A 19,580-nucleotide genomic window follows, 5' to 3' on the forward strand; every position below is an offset into this window, starting at 1 on the left:
AATACGAAGTACCTGAGTACAGTATAAGTAAACTTTTATTATTCGAAAAGATTTGGAAACAGAAACAGCTTCGGATACTCGAACTTTTACAGGTCATAAAAAAGATCTGAGGGATTTTCTGTATCTTAAAAAGTTTATACAAGTATTGCTTAATACTCAATCTTAGTTATAAACAGAAGGTTTTATCTATATCGATGATTAATGCTGTGTAGGTACTTATTTATTGGGCCCAGTCCAGTCATAGGAACGGTCCCTAAGACTGTTGGTCCTTCAAAATGTCTGTACTACGAATGATAAAAAAAAAAGAATTAAAAATCAGTAACGCCATCCCCACAAACACTAAAATGTACATTGTATTTGGTTGTTAGGTCTCGACGTTTCTCCTTCTTTTCCTCTAATCAGCGTTCTTAAAATTGATTAGTTTCATACAAATGAGTTCTTATTAAGATGTGAACAGTTATGGACTGCTCTAAAATAATAATTCCATAGTTGGAAGAATTGGCATACTACCAACTGATTTTGGTCCTTTTTCGGTTTCTTTTATGATGAGAGGTTACGAGATACTGCTGTCGAATCTTTTTATAAAATAATTATAATAATAACAAATAAGCATTTCTAATAGCAATAACATTCGGATCTGGATCCGGAAGCTCGGGTAGCCGAAATATGCCTGAGTATTTAGGTCTAAAGATCCAAACCGAAGCGGATCTGAGGAAATGTGGATCCGTCCTATCTATAGTTATTCTGCATTCTTTATATACCTACAAGGAGACCCATAAGTCTTAAGACAGAAACTTCAACATAATATTTCTCCTAGACATGTGTATATTTTCAAGAGTGAGGTAATCCTGCCCTTGTCCTTCCAAGATATAGCTCGAAATTGGATTAAATTTAGAATATAAATGTAGACTTTTACCTGCTCAATCCAAATCAACTTATTTTTTAAATGCTACTACAATTTTCGAGTAGCCACTTTGTATACTAAATTTTACCAAATTATGAGGTGTCTTTTATGAAACTATTCCACATATAACAAAAAGGTTATATGATAGTTTTTGCTGAACTTTTTATCATTCTATAACTGTTGTTTGTACTTCAAAGTTCCTGATTTTTGATATTATTCTTAGTTACATTGTATTTTGTCAGTTTATACGACAATATTTGTGGTGCGTTAACTTAAAACTATTATGGAATATACATCGAGGAATGGAGGAAACTTCCAATATACTTTTTTACTTTATAAATTCATAAAACCAAATAATTCAAGATTTTCTTTTTTGAGGACTTGTATCTCTTCATTCATTCATTTTAAAGGTTATAAAATTTATACTTATGGAATTAATACACTTTAATAAATCTAAATACTAATTTTGAACATTATTAGATGAAAATAGAGCGGGGTATTGATGTTGAAGTGAGAGACTAGTCAAATTTTTGACCCTTTTGTAATAAAAATGTCGTTAATTTTACAAAATTTGGGCACCCACATTTCATGGATTCATAAACTAATTGATCTCAGTATTCATTATTTTAACATTTAAGTACATACCATTTACAATGTACAACATGAAAAAATAATAATAATAATAACTAGTTCTAAGATATATATTTTTTTAAATTTTAGGACGTTTTAACGTGTAATGACCCGAATGTATTAGAGTAAATTTATTTTTTTCTTAATATTAAGATAAGTGGTGAACTTAATATACAAATGCCTTGTATATAGGTGTCAAAATGGGACAAACAAATAAAAGGACTATATATCAAAAATAAACCTTCTAATGCCTAGTTTAGCACTGGGCTATGCATGAATATTATGACACTCCTGTTAACTCTTATAAATTGAAGCTGTGTGAACCAATTTAGAAGCTTGAAATTGCGTCAAAAACTGTTAGTTTATGTCTATTTCCCTTCATTGCACGTCAATCAATGTAAAAATGAGATAAGAAAGAGACGTTTGGATCAATATCTATGCACTTCTCCGGGCAGGAATAACTCCAACAGATAATATATGTAGGAGTTCGACTACTTGTTTAGATTATATTAAAATTATTTATTATTATGATTAAAAAAAATTGATATTAACTACGTCTTCCAAAATTCTCGGCGATGAATCCCGAAAATTGGGTTCGAATAATTGAGCTTAATTTTTCGATAAGGAAGATCAGACTAAACATTGTTTAATGGATTCAGCATTACCTGGTGAAAATTTTAGGTCTATTCGTATTAAAAAAGAAGGACTCATGTATGATTGTGCAAAAAAGGCACTTTTACAGAAATATGGTCGCTCACCTTCAGATAGAATTAAAACTTTTTCTGATATGCTGTACGATTCATTGGGACTTTCGCCTGGGGAAGTTATAAATGAAGTCGAGCGTCTCCTTGACGAGAAATACATCCATGATTTGCGCCATAATTTACTTCGGGAGGCCTTCATCAGAAATTTGCCTAAAGACCAGCAAGGGTACTTGAGAGCACAGTCCCATTCAGTTTGAAAAGTTGAAGCAAATGTGTGTTGCACCCAAAGAACTTAGCAATTCACATATTTCTGCTGTTGAGAGAGATAGTTCATTGCCTTTAGCCCTGACGACTGATGGATCTGATACAGGGATGGGAGTTGTTCTCGAGCAAAAGGTAAATGGACACTGACAACCTCTAGCTTTTTGGTCTCGGGCTCTTTCAACTACACAACAGAAATATTCTAGATTTGATAGGGAATGTATTTTGTAAATCAAACATTAGAGTAGGTTTTTGTATTATAAAGAATACAGATGTTCATTTAAATAAGCATTGTCCTTATTGCTCCATGTGATTCCTTCTCCTCATTTCTCGGTCATCCTGGATTCCTGGATTAAATAAATCCTCCACAGATATTCCTCCTTATAAAGAGTTTCCTTCTCCTCACGCTCATTCAAGATACAACATTGGCGACGAAGATGGGATCAATCACGTGAACTAAACCTGCTTTTGAGATCGTCGACGAAGCTAGCCCTGCTGGTTTTGGGTAGCCCTTTTTCGTCGTGGGAGAAACTTGTTCGTCTGCACAAAGGCGGTGCAATATGGACTGTGCCTCAGTGTGGCCTCGTGGAGTGGAGGAAGGAAGAGAACCTTGGTCACTTACTAAAGAGTGATGTGCCAGAAAACCAAACCGTTTCAGGACATCAAAAAACGTGGATTTAATCCTCTCGAAGACTTTTGGTTCTCTGTTGTTCATACTCTCCCGCTCACATCATTGGATAATGGATGTGCAACGGTCTAACTCCTCTGGATCGTTTCACAAGTTGGATGAGTGTACATCGAGCAAGATCGATATGTCTCCCAGGGACGAGCAGGGTACTCGTGTCCCTAAAACCTCTATAAGGGTGAAGGTTATGTCTCCCAGGTTTTGAGCAGGGTGCTCGTGTCCCTAAAACCTCTATGAGGAGTAGTGTTCTCCTTTCTCCGGTGCGCGTGCTTTGAGCTCGGCTCATCTATGGAGGTAAAATTTTGATGTACAATAGCGAATGGTTTGTCCGCGCCTGGACATGGATGGAGCGGATCTATAAGCTGCTATTCATGGTACGGACCCTGTGTAAGCACCGTCATGGGTTTGGTGCTTGGGGGGTGATGTATTGTATTTCATATTTCCTTCCCCCTTGTTCTTCTTATAGTTTTGTATTTTCTTTTATTATGTATTAAAGTACTGTATTTTACATAGTATAAATAGTCGTGTATTTTGTAAATAAATTAGAGTAGGGTTTTGTATTATAAAGAATACAGATGATCTTATAAAAAGTATACTATAGTCTTATTCCTCCACGCCATTTCTTCTTCTCATTTGTCTCTCGGTCATCCTGGATCTCTCCACCTATAAATAAGTTTGTGTCTCCTCTCCCTCGTCAAGACACAACAGGATCCATGGCCTTTAATTTTTTAATGCGTACACCTTTACTTCTGGCAGCCTCGACGTCGAAAGTTTCTTTAAAACAATGGAGAAAATAACACATGTTCCTCCGATACACTTTAATAAAGGACCCACTAACTACCAGTTAAAAAAAACCAAATTCGTTTTTGTTAAAAATAAACCTATAAAAGAGTCTCTTTCTCCAACTTTCTTGTGCCCATTTAAGGGGATTGAGAGGCACGACCGTTACTATAAATTGGACTTTGCATCAAGAACAGACAATGTCTTGATGGATCGACTTCGACCTACATTTGGAGTTCTAAGGCTCCTTCCAGCATCTCCGACAATAACATGCACAAGATCTACAACTGGAGAATGATATATTTGTTTATTTATCAATGTTTTTATGATGCCTTTTATAGTGTATTACTAACTAACGATCTCTATACTCACTCTGTCGTCAAGGGGAGTAGTGCAGGAGTTCGACTGGTTTAGATGACATTAAATATTCATCATAGTACCCTGTATTTTGTTTCCTTTTTTTTCGTATAAAGGAATGATCATTTTTACTGAGTTAAAAAAAAGATATTTAAATCTTAACATATATATAAGACCCTAATATGTTATTAAATTATTATACAAAACCATTAACTTAGTGGAGGCAATCAATTAACTTTTACAATTGAAAAAATAGTATATTTTTTTTATAATATCCTACTTTTCTTGTCCTTTATCCATCCGGAACATAATTAATTGTAAAAAAAACTAGCCATTTTAAATACTTATCAAAACAATTTAATGCAAATATCACTATTTATCATGGATATTAATTTCTATTTAATTAATTAGTATTTTTACACAATGACTTAAAATTTGGAGGGGTCATCAAAAAAATTTGTGTGCCTACAAAGCTGAAAATTATTTTGAATTGATGAATTTCTTAATTCATTTTTTGTTGAAAATAAACAATAATATATTAAATGATGGCGTAACTGGGATTTAAAAATACAAAGTCATTTAATGAAGTTCATCAAGATTTATTATAAATTAATCCATTTTATTTGGGGAAAAAAATGTATATATCAAGCTCCCAAGTAGGTGTTGCCTTTAATAATGATAGAATTAGTGAAGTTAGTGAAATCACTCTATAAAGTGATGTAACAACATTGGCTCAATTTTTTAATTAAAAGATGCAAAGTACTTTAGACATATATAATATACAAAGGATTTACGTGGGGACCAATAAAAAATTGCTTTAGAAGAGTATATAAGCTTTCAGACAAAGGGATGATTGCATCTGTCCCATAAAAAATGTTTTTAGGATCATCAAAGGTGACTAATATGCTTGACGCCCAAGTACCAAAATGACAAAAGTATTTTTATCATTGCTCGACATTACAACCGCCTAAACGATTTTTAAAGTTTGGGAGGAAAAAAGAAGATGTCCCAGGGGTGCAAAATATTAAGCTCAAATATTGGTTACTCGAGTAAAGGTGTCCGACGAAAACGTTATTCCACTATATTTATTTAAGTAGGAAACTAAAATTGGGGGCAAGGTTTATATTTGAGTACTTGAATATATCGTTAGACTATAAATTCGTACCAGTAATCCCAATGGGAACTATGTTTCGCAGAAAGATGATGCACTTAAGGCCAATGAAAAACTCTTGGAGTTTTCTTGGAGAAGTCAAAGTGGTTCCATCAAGCCGTGTTGGTAAACCATAAAACAACAATTTGGGATGCAAAATCCAGCTCTCCAAAAAAAAATCCTGGTTTTCAAAAGTTTCCATCTTCCATTAAGGTTGTTATAGAGTCCAATGTCAATTATATTAAATAAATCAATTATTTGTAGGGATCTTTATAAATTTTTAAAAAAAGTCTTGATTTTATGATTAAATATATTTCAAATTAACCTATTACAGGCGATAATTATTTAGGACAGTTATAAAAAATTCTTAGACCATTTGTCACTTTATTTTGAAGAAAAAAAATTAACATAGTTAGGATTATCTAATTTAGATGGTTCCAAATGGTTTTTCTGGCTAATCTTCAGTTCCTTGGCAATGGAATAAGGGTTGAGATGCCGGTCCAACTCAAAGATTTACATTATTTTGTCGATATTTTCGACTTCATAATACCAGAACAAAATTGTTGGAACCACTGCTTTGATGTTGTAATCGATACTGTATTGGGGTCATAAACAGCACATTTTTTGGCTGCATGCTTTGCCTTTTCACCTTGGTAGTAGAGATACTGAAGAATGTATCGAATTTTCTCTTTTTTTACATCCATTTTGGAACGATATAACAAACAATTAGCTTCACCAAACACAAAACTATAAATAACTTTTTTAAGGGTACGCTTAACCTTTAAACAAGATGCAATGTATAAAACGTGAAATATAGCTCATTATAGACATCTAGCGAAAAAACACAAAACTTTTTACTTCACCAAAATAAGATAATTATTCTTATAAAAGATCCCCGGTACCCCAATTAAATCTTGTAAAATTATATTCATATAGGTTCATTTTGTATTTACATGAGCAAAATTTCAAGTAAAAACATTATAATTACTATTATTTGTCATAAATGTAGAATAAATGTGGATAATGCCCAATATTGTATCTGCAACACCCAAATTTAGATCTTCCCTTACACATGGGACGTTTGCAATGTCGTAACTGGGGATCAGCTTAATAAGGAGAAGGCCATTGTCCCCTCTTAAGCTTTTACTGGAAGCTTCTTTCAAAAATAGATGGAGACTGGTTCAATATGACACAGGAATTATAAATAAAACGGAAAAATATTCATAGCTTTCATGAGTCGCTAGGCTTGAACAGCAGAAGCAGTACTGACCTTTTAAATAAAGGTCATTACCCTTTTTTCCTCTAATAATCCTTCGTAGGCAACTGTTACTCGAGATCAACTCCCTCTATGTCATTGTAAAGCTATCAGGAAATGTCAGGCCCATATACTTCAATTTTATTCTACCATCTTGCCTTAGAAAATGGAATATCTTTGAAACTATCTCGAAAATTTTGTCGACGGCTTAATAAATAACTTGTACTTTTATTTTTTATATACAGGGTTGATCTTATCTAGAGGTACACCTTTTACTTTTTTCTTTTTCAAGAGTAAAATTCAAACAAGAAGTTGCATAAGGAGATTTATTTAAAAGAATCATCTAAAAATAGTGATCTGCACAACTTTTATTGGATATGGGAGTCCTCAACTCTAATAATTGCCTCAATACGAGGTCTAAATCCTTTGCAGGCCTTGACTATGTTGTCAGATTTGAGCTTGGTCCACTCCTTCTTGATAGAAGCTTTAGGCACTGGACACTCGTGTGAGGAGTTTTAATCACCCTCTTCTCCAAACTCGCCTAGATAGAGTAGTCCAAGGAATTTGCGTCTGGAGAGGAGGACGGTAACATGTTGAGGTCCTAAAGTCTGGAAAGTTTTCTCTCATGCTTCGGAGCTTCATCTTGAATGAAAAAAAAGCTATCCCCGAACATTTCTCTTTCCCCAGTTAGCACTTTCATATCCAAAAGTTTGATGTAAGTATCTGCATTGAAAATAAAGGTAAATAAGATAAACAGTGGCACGGATGTATCCGAGCTCCCTGAACATGCCGTGTAGGAGAAGCTTTAAAATTTCACTCCTTTGTTTCTCCGTTTTACTCGTTCTCGTTTGTTTAGTAATTAATTGAGTCGGAACTTTACATAAGGGATCTTGAGTTACAAAACCTATCTTTCGCTAAGTTTGAAGACACTCAATTAATACACTTCGGATTTTATTATAATTTAAATTATGTGTACCACGAAATAAGAGTAAGCCTTTAATATTAAGTAAAGTTTTCAAAACGACCGATAAACCGAAACTAAATAATAAATATTGCATGTAGATTAAAAAATTCATACTCATATGAAGTGGTAAATTAATTGATCAATTGCTGTGATGGTTTCAAATAATATTACATTGGGTATTTTCCCCCTGTCCCACTCTGTAGTTAAATCTTGGATTTGAATTTTTCGATCATTTTTATCCTTTTTATAGGTTATAGCTAACTTTAAATAATTGATTTTTATCAGTAATCCAAATAAAAATATGCCAAATTGTATGTTTATTTCAAATTTTTGTTTATACTACATTTTAATTGTTCCAATCTTACAACAAACATATAATTATATGTCCCGAAGCAACCTTTATTTTTAAGGAGTTTGCCTGAGAAGCTAAATATACCCTAGATTTTTCATCGTAAATAATTAATTAGTCTGTCATTTGCAAGAGTATTTTTTGAAAGGTAGGATTTATTCAATCAAAATATAGAAAGTCGTACCTCCTGATAGTTCCTATATACTAAGTAATTCCGGAATTTTCACATAACATGACGTGTGACGTCATGTTATGTGAATAATAATATTAATAATCATAATATTGACAAGTGAATCATCCAAATAAGGATCTAACTTTTCTCCTATACTTGGGATATTGTTTTGGTTAATAATTTAATCAATTTAATTATCTCAGTTACTGGTTAAAAAACAAGCAAAACAAAACAATAAGTTGGGTTGACAATGAATAGTCTAAAATTGTTCTTCAAAGACATATGTACCCAATTTATTTGGATAGCAGCTGAACTCTCTTGAAACGGAGCTGTATATTAAAAAAAAAATGACTGCCTCATAATGTCAAACTGCCATCAAAAATGAGATTCTAGGTAACTTTGCCGCCTATATTTTTGCCCCTGGTTATTTTGCCGAATGACATATTATCTGCATTTTATGTTTTTATATTCCCGGTTCGAACTTTACTGTTGTATCTCGATCAGATTAATTATATAGCTAGGAGAAGAAAAAAAAAGAAAAAAAAAAACTATTAATATGACTAATTTATAGTTTATTCATGAATTTTATAGTCAACCCTGTTCTTCTTTGATAATTAATTGTATACATACAGTGAGTTCATCATTTTTGGGGTTTCCAGTGTTATCCCAAAATGGAAGAGTAGCTCAAAATATTACGTGATGTTGATATATAATTACAACTACGACAAATATTCTAGCCTTATAATTGTACAAAGTTTATACGAGTTGAAATAGATGAATTTTTCATCAGAAATGATATTTTTCTTTACAACGGGTTTGTTTGTTTGGAGCTTGTGCTCTTCTACAGGTGTGCTCCATACAAATTGGGTAAGCCTTTAAAGGCTTAACAAAGCTTCCAGCACCTTGTGGTCAGAAGATCGATCTCATTATGAATAATTGAATGTTATTAAATGTAGTCTGCAAGTACATACAAAAAAATGATTGTTCTATCCCATCTAGTTTGTTCGTTATAAGCCTTTAAAATAATTTTACCAATTTATCTGGACCACCCTGTAGGTAGTGTTAGAACTCCTTGACTAATACTTTATTATTATTATTTATTAATTATTTCAACATGATAAATCTATTTTCTTATTGATTTACCTATATAATTAATCTGATTGAGATACACTGTAAAGTTTGAATTGATAATGTAAAAACACAAAAAGACGGCGAATATGTCATATGGCAAAATTTCTTTGAGGCAAAATTACTAGCACTAAAAAACCTTTGCATTAGACTTACGGGTCACACAAAAATAACTTGTCCCCTAATGTATATTTATTTCTCTATGACTTCAAGCCTCAACCATATCGTTACCTCGCCAACACAAAAATATATATAGTGTATTTTTTGTCAACTGTGCATTTTCCTGCTTCTTTCCTCCTAATCAGTGCTCTAAACGTTGATTGGTTGCATTCCAAATAGCTAATTTTAATCTATGAACAATTCCCAACAACTATTGAATAACAAATCTATTTATAATTTTAAAGAAGAAGTCCGTAGCCAATAAACGTAATGAGATACATACGGCGTGCGTTTATTTGTTATTAGTTTGCTATTGTTTATTAACAAAATTATTTTTGATAATAAATTTGTCGAAAAATTTCTAGAAATTGACAAAACCTCGAATCTGTAAATTGTATTTTCAAATATTTTATTATTCAGAGTGTGGTTTTTATTTGTTTTAACGGAATTTAATTATTTATCTGTGTACATTATTGATTGGATATGTTGTATTTTTCTCCAATAATTATTTACCAATGATATTGGTGAAAAAAATAAATAAAATAATAACACGTACATATTACGGAAGAATTGACCCACTAGAAGCAGATTTTGGTCTGATTTCTTGTTTATTTTTGAAGGAAAGGATGCATGATACAATAAAGGTAACGACGTGTAGCAATCCTCTTTTTCTAAATGAAGGGGTGTTATGATTTAAAAGATTTCTTGTTTTACTTGTAAGGAAAATACTAAAACATGCTTTCATAATTTATTTAAAAAAGAAAGATTATATCATGGGAATAACAAATTTTTATTACATTTTCCCTTAAACCTTCTCCTACAAAACAGCGGTTTAAAAATAGAACCTCTTCATTTTGAAAATTTGGATTGTTGAGGCTTCTTGAAGTACGATTCACTTTTTGAGATACGCATAAACACGGCTGTTTTCTCGGTGGGCTCTTTCTGATTTATAGCATCCCCGTATTTGTGCAGTCAAAATGGTTTGAATGCCTTTTTGTTTGCCCAAATGTTCCTCTGACTTGGCATTATCTCACGAACACTAAAATTTACTTTGTATGTGTTGTAATCTGTCGTATTGTTTCACTTGTTAGTGTTTTGGAATACAATTTCTTGATGATCCATCGTCGTATATATATACGTTGGTTGTTTGAAAAGGTCTGTGCAAAATCCAAGGTAACCCTCCTGGTGGATATCGAGGTTATATTTATTCAGTAATATCTTTTGGAAGAACACATACCTACTTTAAACCAGATCGCTCTATTTCTTTCTGTTTGGCGTTCGTTTGAATCGAGGAATCGGCGGGAAAGATTATGACGACTGGCTTTTAGATTCACAAGGAATCTCTTCGACCATCTGGTCAATGGTGAAACTATTACAAGAGCATATTATTTATCGTTATTGGACCGTTTGAAAAACGAGCACCAAGAAAAAAGGCAAGATTTCCTCAAAAAAAAATCCTTTTCCATCACGACAATGCCTCAGCCCACATCTCAGCTGGTGTGATCACCAAATTAATGGAAATAGGATTCCAACTAGAGATGCCTATTGTACTAGCAATTTCATGCACCTTCACTTTTCTGTCATCCATCACCGTATCATGGATTTTATCAATGATTTCTGGAGTAGTAACCTAACAGGGCGTCCAGAACGTTCAGCCTCACTTGTGCTTAAATGGCCACTCCAAAAAAGTTGAAGACCCTTATAAACTGTTCTAATCGAAGGTGCATATTCTCCATACTGTTTATGAAATTTCTTTTTAGTCTCCCGAGGCGTTTCGCCTTTCATAAAGTAATGTTTGATCAAAACCCAAATTATTTTTCCTCCATTCTTTCAAAATCACTTTCAAACGGATGCCAAACCGAAAGAAATAGAGAGATCTGGCTGAAAGTAGGTGTGTGTTCTTCCAAGAGATGTTACTAACTAAGCAAAACCTCGATATACGCCTGTAATGCCATTTTTAAGACTTTGAATGGGCTTTTCAAACGACCCTTGTGTAAATATATGTATTTTTTAAAAATAAACATTACGAATTTCACAGGAATCAATATTTATTAATTATCTTAAATACATTTTTAGATCATATATATTAATAGTTCATCTTAAAATTTTAAAAATACATGACTATTACAATTTATTATGTTTCCATATAATTTATGACGAACCCATAGACATATAGTATTGAAAAAAATGAAAACGCAAAATGTATGCGAAAACAAAAATTTAACACTTTAAGTAATTGTCATTGAGGTCAAAAATAGGTTAAAGGTTAATTTATCAAAATTGACTTGAGCAATTAAATTAAAAAATAAGTTGTTTCAAGGTCATTTAATAGATGTGATTTAAAAAAACATAATTTATCATTAATTTATGAATATTGAGACAATTAACCTTGTAACTAATGTTTTGTTGGTCTAATTTCTTTGATCAGCTCAGACCAATCCCAGGAACTTGTTCTTCAATACAAATAATGAACAATATCGATATGAATAAATCAAAGTTTGTCTGTTGGTCTATGAAAGACTCATTCTTGAGTGTTTGATCTATATCAAAACGAAATCAATTTTTGGATCAAATAAAGAAGAAGAAATATAGGGTTGGCTTTAATGCCTTGGTGAGGAAGAAAAACAAAGCGCTTGATAAGATGAAAGACTATTCATTTTTTTGGATATAGTACACAGTGGTGACCAACTTACTAACCTTGGATAGTTTATATGGTAAAACATCGAAAGAGAAAACATGTTTCTTCTGTTAACAATCCCTGAAGACATCCTAACAATTTTTATTCGAGTGTACTGATATAATTAGAATAATGAACCAAGAGATTTAGTTTTTTTAACTTATAAGTTAAGTCTTGTACATAAAGATTCTTGTTATTTTTATACCAGCCCACGTCAAGTGGAAATAAATTACATCACTGCAAAAATACAAGTTCTGTTATATAAATTTAGATACACAAAAACACCATTAAAAAATTAAAACTAATGTTTTTATAAAATAATAAGCAAACAAATAGCTGTACGAGGAGCAAAAAAAAAAAAAAAAAAAAAACTCATTTACTGCGTTACTACTGGATCTAAAAAATAACGATGTAGCAAGGTTTGGGGCTACCTCAGCTTAGGCGCTGGGGTAATACGTCGAACGGACAAAACGTAGAACTGACTATTTTTATGAGAAAATTTCGAAACGAGGAAAATGCTAAAACAAAGAGATCTGAGGCCATGAATCTGGTGATGCTGATTGAATTGTTGGCTGGGGCATCCTATTTTTTATAGAAATTTTCAAAAATTAAAATTTTAGCTCCATAGCATAATTTGATTGACTGTTTTTTAAGGAAAAGAAAACCTTAAAAAAATTTCGTATGAGTTCATACACATCAGTAACTTATGAAAAATTGCTTGATTATGGTGGGGAGGGGGTACTCACACCCCTCCAGCCACCCCCCTAGGGACACCTATGACTCTATTTATTGCCCCTCCATGCACCTCTTTTATCAAATTTCCAATAGATGGTATCGTAATTTTCTTTATCAAGTAGATATGCATAACCATCTCATGCAAAAGTCTTTTTGTTTTTAAGTAATTTCTAGTCACAATAAAATAAACATGAAAACTATGGCTGTAACTGCAGCTAAATCCACGGTTTGGTACGCACCGCGTTTTTTAAAAATAAAATTACTGTAGTTTTTCAAGTTTTTTTTTTTTTTTTTTTGATATTTTATTCATTAATCATTTATTTTCTTTACATATAAACTTAATTTCTCTTAAAAAACAAAGCTTGATATAAAATATGAAAAGGTGATATTTAATACTATTGTCCATGAATTTATAGTTTCTTTTTTTTCAAAAAGATGAACTTGTCTACATTTTTCTGTTATAAGCAAGATCGATTAGCAGTTGCAAGTTCGCCATATGTCGAAAAAATTATTTCGCTTGATACAGATATACCTTTAGTTGCAAGGTATCTACAAGCTAACTTGGAAACATTGGAAAATTTATTTAAAATATCCCTCCGCCATACCACTCGGTTTTTGCTCAACTGGGATGTATTTTATCATTTTATGAGTATCTCTTTTTTGAATTAGCAAATACATAAAATATTTCTTATATAATAGGATGCTTATGGATTAAAATCCTACCTCACTATCGAAATCTATTAATTAAAAATATATATATAACAGCAAAATATTTAATATGTGATAATATATATACGTACCCCCCTACCACAGAGAAGGTAAAAACGTACGGAACCATAAGGGTTATACCGAGCCAAAACTCAGTACAAACCCGTCGCGTACGAGCTTTAATAACTAAACGAATATGGATTTTTTTTTAAACCGTAAATGCGGGGGTTTCCGGCTAGGATGCATCAAACCCCCATAAATTCGTGTATTTTGTTACACAATCTTTCAAATGTGAGACTTGATCTCCTGAGAGTTTGTGCAAAAAAAAGGAGTCAAATCAGAGATGGTCTGTAAGGGTCACCAAGTACTTATATATTTTATTGAGTCAGTAACATATACAAAATATCTGTTATATATGTATAATAGATGTGAGATAATGATTAATTTTTTTAATTTCTTCTTCAATGTGTTTTTCTTTTCTGTTGTCCTTGCTAAACGTTATACTGTCAAATACACAAAACGTTGCTAATTTTTCTGAATTAATGGATAATAAAAATGCTCGATCTTCATCGTTATTCCTTTTTTCGACTGCTTCTTGTGTACATATCTTGAATTTTTTGTCGAGCCGCACATGCTTTAATGTAAGTTTTAAAAAAACAAAAACATTTTGAATTGTAAGATGAGAAACTGGTATTTGAAGTAAGCTTTGATTGGTATTAAGAACGTAGAATATTTGTTTGCAAAAGGAATATTAAAACAACTTAAGTTCGTCTTAAAATCGTTCTTATATTTTGCAGTGCCAAAGTTTCAGACGATGTTGAAGAAAAGGGCATCCCTGGGATATCATATCTTAAGAAAAGTGGCACAGGTCTCAATAGGTGAATTTAATTTTTATTGAAGTCCTTTGGGAAAGTATTGGGATTCATACGGCGTATGTTTTTATATTAGTTTTGTTATAGAATAATTATACAATTATTTTACTAATTAATTTCTCGGAACATTTTTTTAGAAATCGACAAAACCTCAAGTCTATGAATTGTATTTACACATATTTTATTCGTGTGGTTTTTATTTGTTTTAACGGTCTTTATTTAATTTATGGTGTGTGAATATTATTGATTGTGTATCTGTTGCGTCTTGACGAGGGAGAGACACAAACTTATTTATAATAGGAGAGATCCAGGATGACCGAGAGAAATGAGGAGAAGAAATGACGTGGAGGAATAAAGCTACACAGTTTATATGCTCATGTGTATTCTAACTATACTCTAATATATTTACAAAAGATGATACTATTTATAACACGTAAACACAGTACTTATAATACATACACGAATTTACAAGAAGATAAAAACATGTAAGGAGATATTAAATACATAACATCACCCCCCAAGCACCAAATCCATGGCGGTGCTTAAACAGGTTCCTCTCCATGAACAGCAGCCTATAGATCCGCTCCATCCATGTCCAGGCGAGGACAAAATATTCTTCCTTGTACTGCAAAAGTTTATCTCCATAGACGTGCCGTGCTCTCAGCACGCGCACCGGAGAAAGGAGGACAATACTCCTCATAAAGGTTTTAAGGACCCGAGCACCTTGCTCGTCCCTGGGAGAAATAACATTCACCCTTGTTGAAGTTTTAAGGACCCGAGCACCCTGCTCGTCCCTGGGAGAAATAACATTCACCCTTGTTGAGGTTTTAAGGACCCGAGCACCCTGTTCGTCCCTGGGAGAAATAACATTCACCCTTGTTGAGGTTTTAAGGACCTGAGCACCCTGCTCGTCCCTGGGAGTCATCTTTCTCGATGTACCCTCATCCAACTCGGGATGATCCAGAAGAGAGACCGTTCCACATCCATTAACCAATGATGGGAACGGGAGAGTAGGAACAGTAGAGAACCAAAATTGTGTGGGACTAAATCCACTTTTAATTATGTGGTCCCTGACCCGGACACATACTTCACTTCTTGAAAGTGACCAAGGTTCTCTTCCTTCCTCCACGAGGCCCAAACATAGGCACAGTCCATATTGCTCCGCCTTCCGTAGACGAACGAGTGTTCTCCCCATCGACGAAAAAGGGCTACCCAACTCCAACAGGGCTAGCTTCGCCGACGATCCCACAGCAGGGAGGTCACGTAATCCTGATCCCATCCTCGTCGCCAATGTTGCGTCTTGACGAACGAGAGAGTCAAACTTCTTTATAAGGTGGAGAGATCCAGGATGACCGAGAGAAATGAGGAGAAGAATTCACGTGGAGGAATAATGTAACACTAGATCATGTGTCTTCTAAATATACTCTAATATATTTACAAAAGACGATACTATTTATAACACGTAAACACAGTACTTATAATACATAGACGAATTTACAAGAAGATAAAAACATGTAAGGAGATATTAAATACATAACAGTATCCTGCATTTTTCTTCATTAATCATTTACCAGTGATATTGGAGTGAAATAGTTAAAAAAAAAAAAAAAAAAAATCAGTAATTCACATAAAAATTAGTTTTTTTTATTTTTAAAAGCGTCATGTTAGTTAGTTTCAAATGTGTAATTACTATATATAACCAAAAAAAAAAGAGAGAGATAAACTTTGTCTGAGATTTTTTTATCTGTCCCTCTAACTATTGTATATATATGTCACAGTAGAGATTGAAATTCAGTAGAATCGTAGATTATCCTAGGAGAGATCATAATCGTAATCTGTCTTAGGACAGATCTCAATCTCTACTGTGACATATTCGTCTTAAACTCGTTCTCACTTTTTTCCACACACAGAGGCCATCATTCTTCCTTTGGCTTATAAATTATAACCACAGGTGAAAATAATACTATCCACAAAAACAAAAATTAAAATGATAACCTAGATAATTTGAAGAACACATTGGAGAAAAACAGCTTAGCCGTCATGACGTTGTATTATATTCTCTGTGAGGAACTCTGGGAGGGTTAAAAGGAAGTAAACACAAATCCAACTCTGTACCAGGGAAAAACATAACCAAGAATTACTTCAAAGTGCATCATTAGCTCTAGTCTGAGTCCAATAAGGACTTTTTATCATAACCTTAATTAAATCTTCTCAACCAATGTTGTATAGCCAAGAATGGATACAATATTCAAATATTATCTTAATCAGTTTTATTGAATGACTTACCAAATGTTCAAATTTGAGGGAAAGGATCCATTCTTGGGCCATTTGTTTCCATTAAATGGTAATTCTCTCAATAAAGCCAAGGGAAGAGTTGACAATATGGATTCTTGACATTACAATATTAAACCCTAAATATAGAAATCATATTAGCTCTCAATTAAAAATTTGTTATTGCCAAGAATCGGTTTCAATATTATGTAGGATGTCAAAGATCAATTCCATCTTCATCAACAGGACCAAAAAAACAACAACAAAAAAACGACACAAATTGTTCAAATGAATAATTGTGATGGATACTACCGACGTTTAAGTAAAAATTTTGTCCAATTTATAAGTAAAAACTTATGTTGCTTTTATAGCTTATGCAAGATAAAATTTATACATACTTATATTCGTATAAAATATAATACGTATATAAGAGGTAATTTAATTTTTTTTACGTGAAATTCTTCTAGAACTACAATTCCAATATTGCCTACTTTTCTTATGAAGAACTCTCACATGTTGTAAATAAAATATTATCATTGTAAAAAAACAAAACAAATCTAATTAACATTTATTTTATTTTTTAACATTAAATTTCACCATATAATTGTTATATATAAATATTAATTCCTTTTTTGTCGATAATCAAAGAGAAAAAGTCAAGATGTATGGCAAGGCCTTCGGATTTTTGTCATACGGTCTTTGTGGTTTTAGAATCCAAGCCTTTGGAAAATTTGAATTTAAACAGAATAAAAAAATCTTTATTGACGCTAATAATTTGAATCTTTATTCTAAGCATATAATTGAATCAAGGAATGTTATGTCAAGATCAATATGTAGTGGGACATTGTAGAAATATCCCACTCCATATTGGTAGTCATCCCCATCTTGTATATTAATTGAACTTTATACCAGCAAATTCCTTCCTTCTCGGTACGCCATAACAAAGTGAAGTATTGTTGTCCAAGATTAAGAAAGAACTTGAAGGAAATGTTAATCTTGTTGTCTTTGACGAAGCAACGATCAATGACTGGAGTGTTGATTAGTCCTCTGTATATTAATTGTTAGGTTGCTTATATTCAATGATGAGAATTCAGTGTTAAAAAAGAACCAAAAATCAACATAGTAATCAAGACCATTTGATTTATGTTTAAGAGGAAAGAAAAAATAATGTTTATAACGTTTCATTAGATCAGCTGTTAATAGAGAGGAAGATGGAAAGGATATAAGCAAGGATATTTTGTAGAATTACTCCAATGACGATGCCCAATTCTACTCTGACTTACTATTACAAATCCGTAACAAATCCTCAGGGTTACAATCCGTCTTTTTTGAGCACACACGAATGTTCAATCAGATTTTGTAAATAATTGAATAATTTTACTACTCAGGAATTAAATAATAATGACAACTGCTAAGGAAAAGAAAATTCCTTCTTTACATTACCAATTATACATTAACAGGGTACCTAAAAAACACAACGGATTTTCATCATGACTTATATTGAATAAATTTGGAAAATGTAACAAAAATTTATTCTACCTAACTGTTGACTTTAGTTCACTTGTATTTTTATTATAACTACATATGAAATATAAACTATTTTTAAACTAATGTAAAAAAAATATATGCTAAATGAATATCGAAAGTAACACAAATAATCTAGTAAGTTTGTCTGAACATAAAATGAAATGATTAAATTAAGGGATACATATAATATTGGATAAGTTAATAAATGTATTATTTAAGATCGTGAGTCAATCAATGTTCATGCCAGTCATTTCCCATTCTCGTAGTTACAGAAAAAGAAACAGTTGTCCTCTGTGTGTAAGCGTCGTATTTATCTTTCCTTTTCAGTAGTATTAGTATTCCTTGATTTGCAGCAAGAGGATAGGAATATTTCCTTTGTAAAAGAAAGTTTTTAGCTTAATATGGATGGAACAAGCAGATTTTTAATTGCGTTGCTGAATTCATTTACCTTTGCCAACCTCTTTCTGTATGTGCCACAAAGTAAAACTCAGAGCCTGATGGTAGTCTGGAAGGCAGACTGCTGTCAATCTACGATTTTCTATCGTAACAGTATTTCCTAAGCCAATAATGGCACCTGCAGATCTAATTTTTGTAGTTTCCATTGCAACAATTAAATAATTACTAAACCCATATCACAGAATTTCGAGTTTATTGTAAAATACTACGTTGTAAATTAAAATACAATTAAATAATGAAATAATTATTTGTTTAGTGCATGAAATTGCTTGCGTAGTTATTCTTTTTCTTTTTGAGCTTCAACATGACTTCATAAACTACTCCCAAATAAAAAATTGTATTGTGTTTTTTTTGAGATGTTTCAAAATTTTCCAGATTATTTTTTTTTGCATATTATATATGTTTTTATAGTATTTAAGTCATGCTCTTTAAATTCATACCTAATACAAGTAGTTTGCAGTAGCAAAATGTTGAAAAACATGAGTAATGCCAAAGCCCTTATTGCGAACAAGTTATGCACCTATCAACCACTGGAGGCTGAAGATTTGCGAACAATTTATATATCTCCTGCAGCGTGATATTTTGCCTTCTTTTTTGAGGATTCCGAATGTGTCGGGTCATGCAAGGGCATCTGTAAGTGGTGGGCTGGAGGGACTGTAGCCCTCCCAAATTAATGATTTTTTCTTTTTGCTCAAAAATTTATTATTTAAATTTTTTTCAAAAAATTTAATTTAATTTTTCAAATTTCTATCAAATAAAATAAATTTCTGCGTATAGCTATAGATTTTGATTTTTTTTTCCTAAAAATTTTATACTTGAAAATTATTTTTTGAAAT

At 32.3% G+C, this 19,580-nt stretch overlaps 2 long non-coding RNA genes across 2 annotated transcripts; both read right to left on the reverse strand.

Moving 5' to 3' along the window:
• Positions 1–5,763: 5,763 nt before the first annotated feature.
• Positions 5,764–11,684, reverse strand: LOC139905169 (uncharacterized). Its single transcript, XR_011779711.1, has 2 exons — positions 10,736–11,684; positions 5,764–10,680 (listed from the first exon to the last, which is right to left on the reverse strand). It is a non-coding gene; the product is annotated as an uncharacterized lncRNA (long non-coding RNA).
• A 6,606-nt stretch (positions 11,685–18,290) lies between these two features.
• On the reverse strand, positions 18,291–19,054 carry LOC121116319 (uncharacterized). The gene is made up of 2 exons (XR_005863819.1): positions 18,737–19,054; positions 18,291–18,661 (listed from the first exon to the last, which is right to left on the reverse strand). It is a non-coding gene; the product is annotated as an uncharacterized lncRNA (long non-coding RNA).
• Between the last annotated feature and the right edge of the window lie 526 nt (positions 19,055–19,580).

Source organism: Lepeophtheirus salmonis, chromosome 4, assembly GCF_016086655.4.
Source record: "Lepeophtheirus salmonis chromosome 4, UVic_Lsal_1.4, whole genome shotgun sequence".
NCBI classification, from domain to species: domain Eukaryota; kingdom Metazoa; phylum Arthropoda; class Copepoda; order Siphonostomatoida; family Caligidae; genus Lepeophtheirus; species Lepeophtheirus salmonis.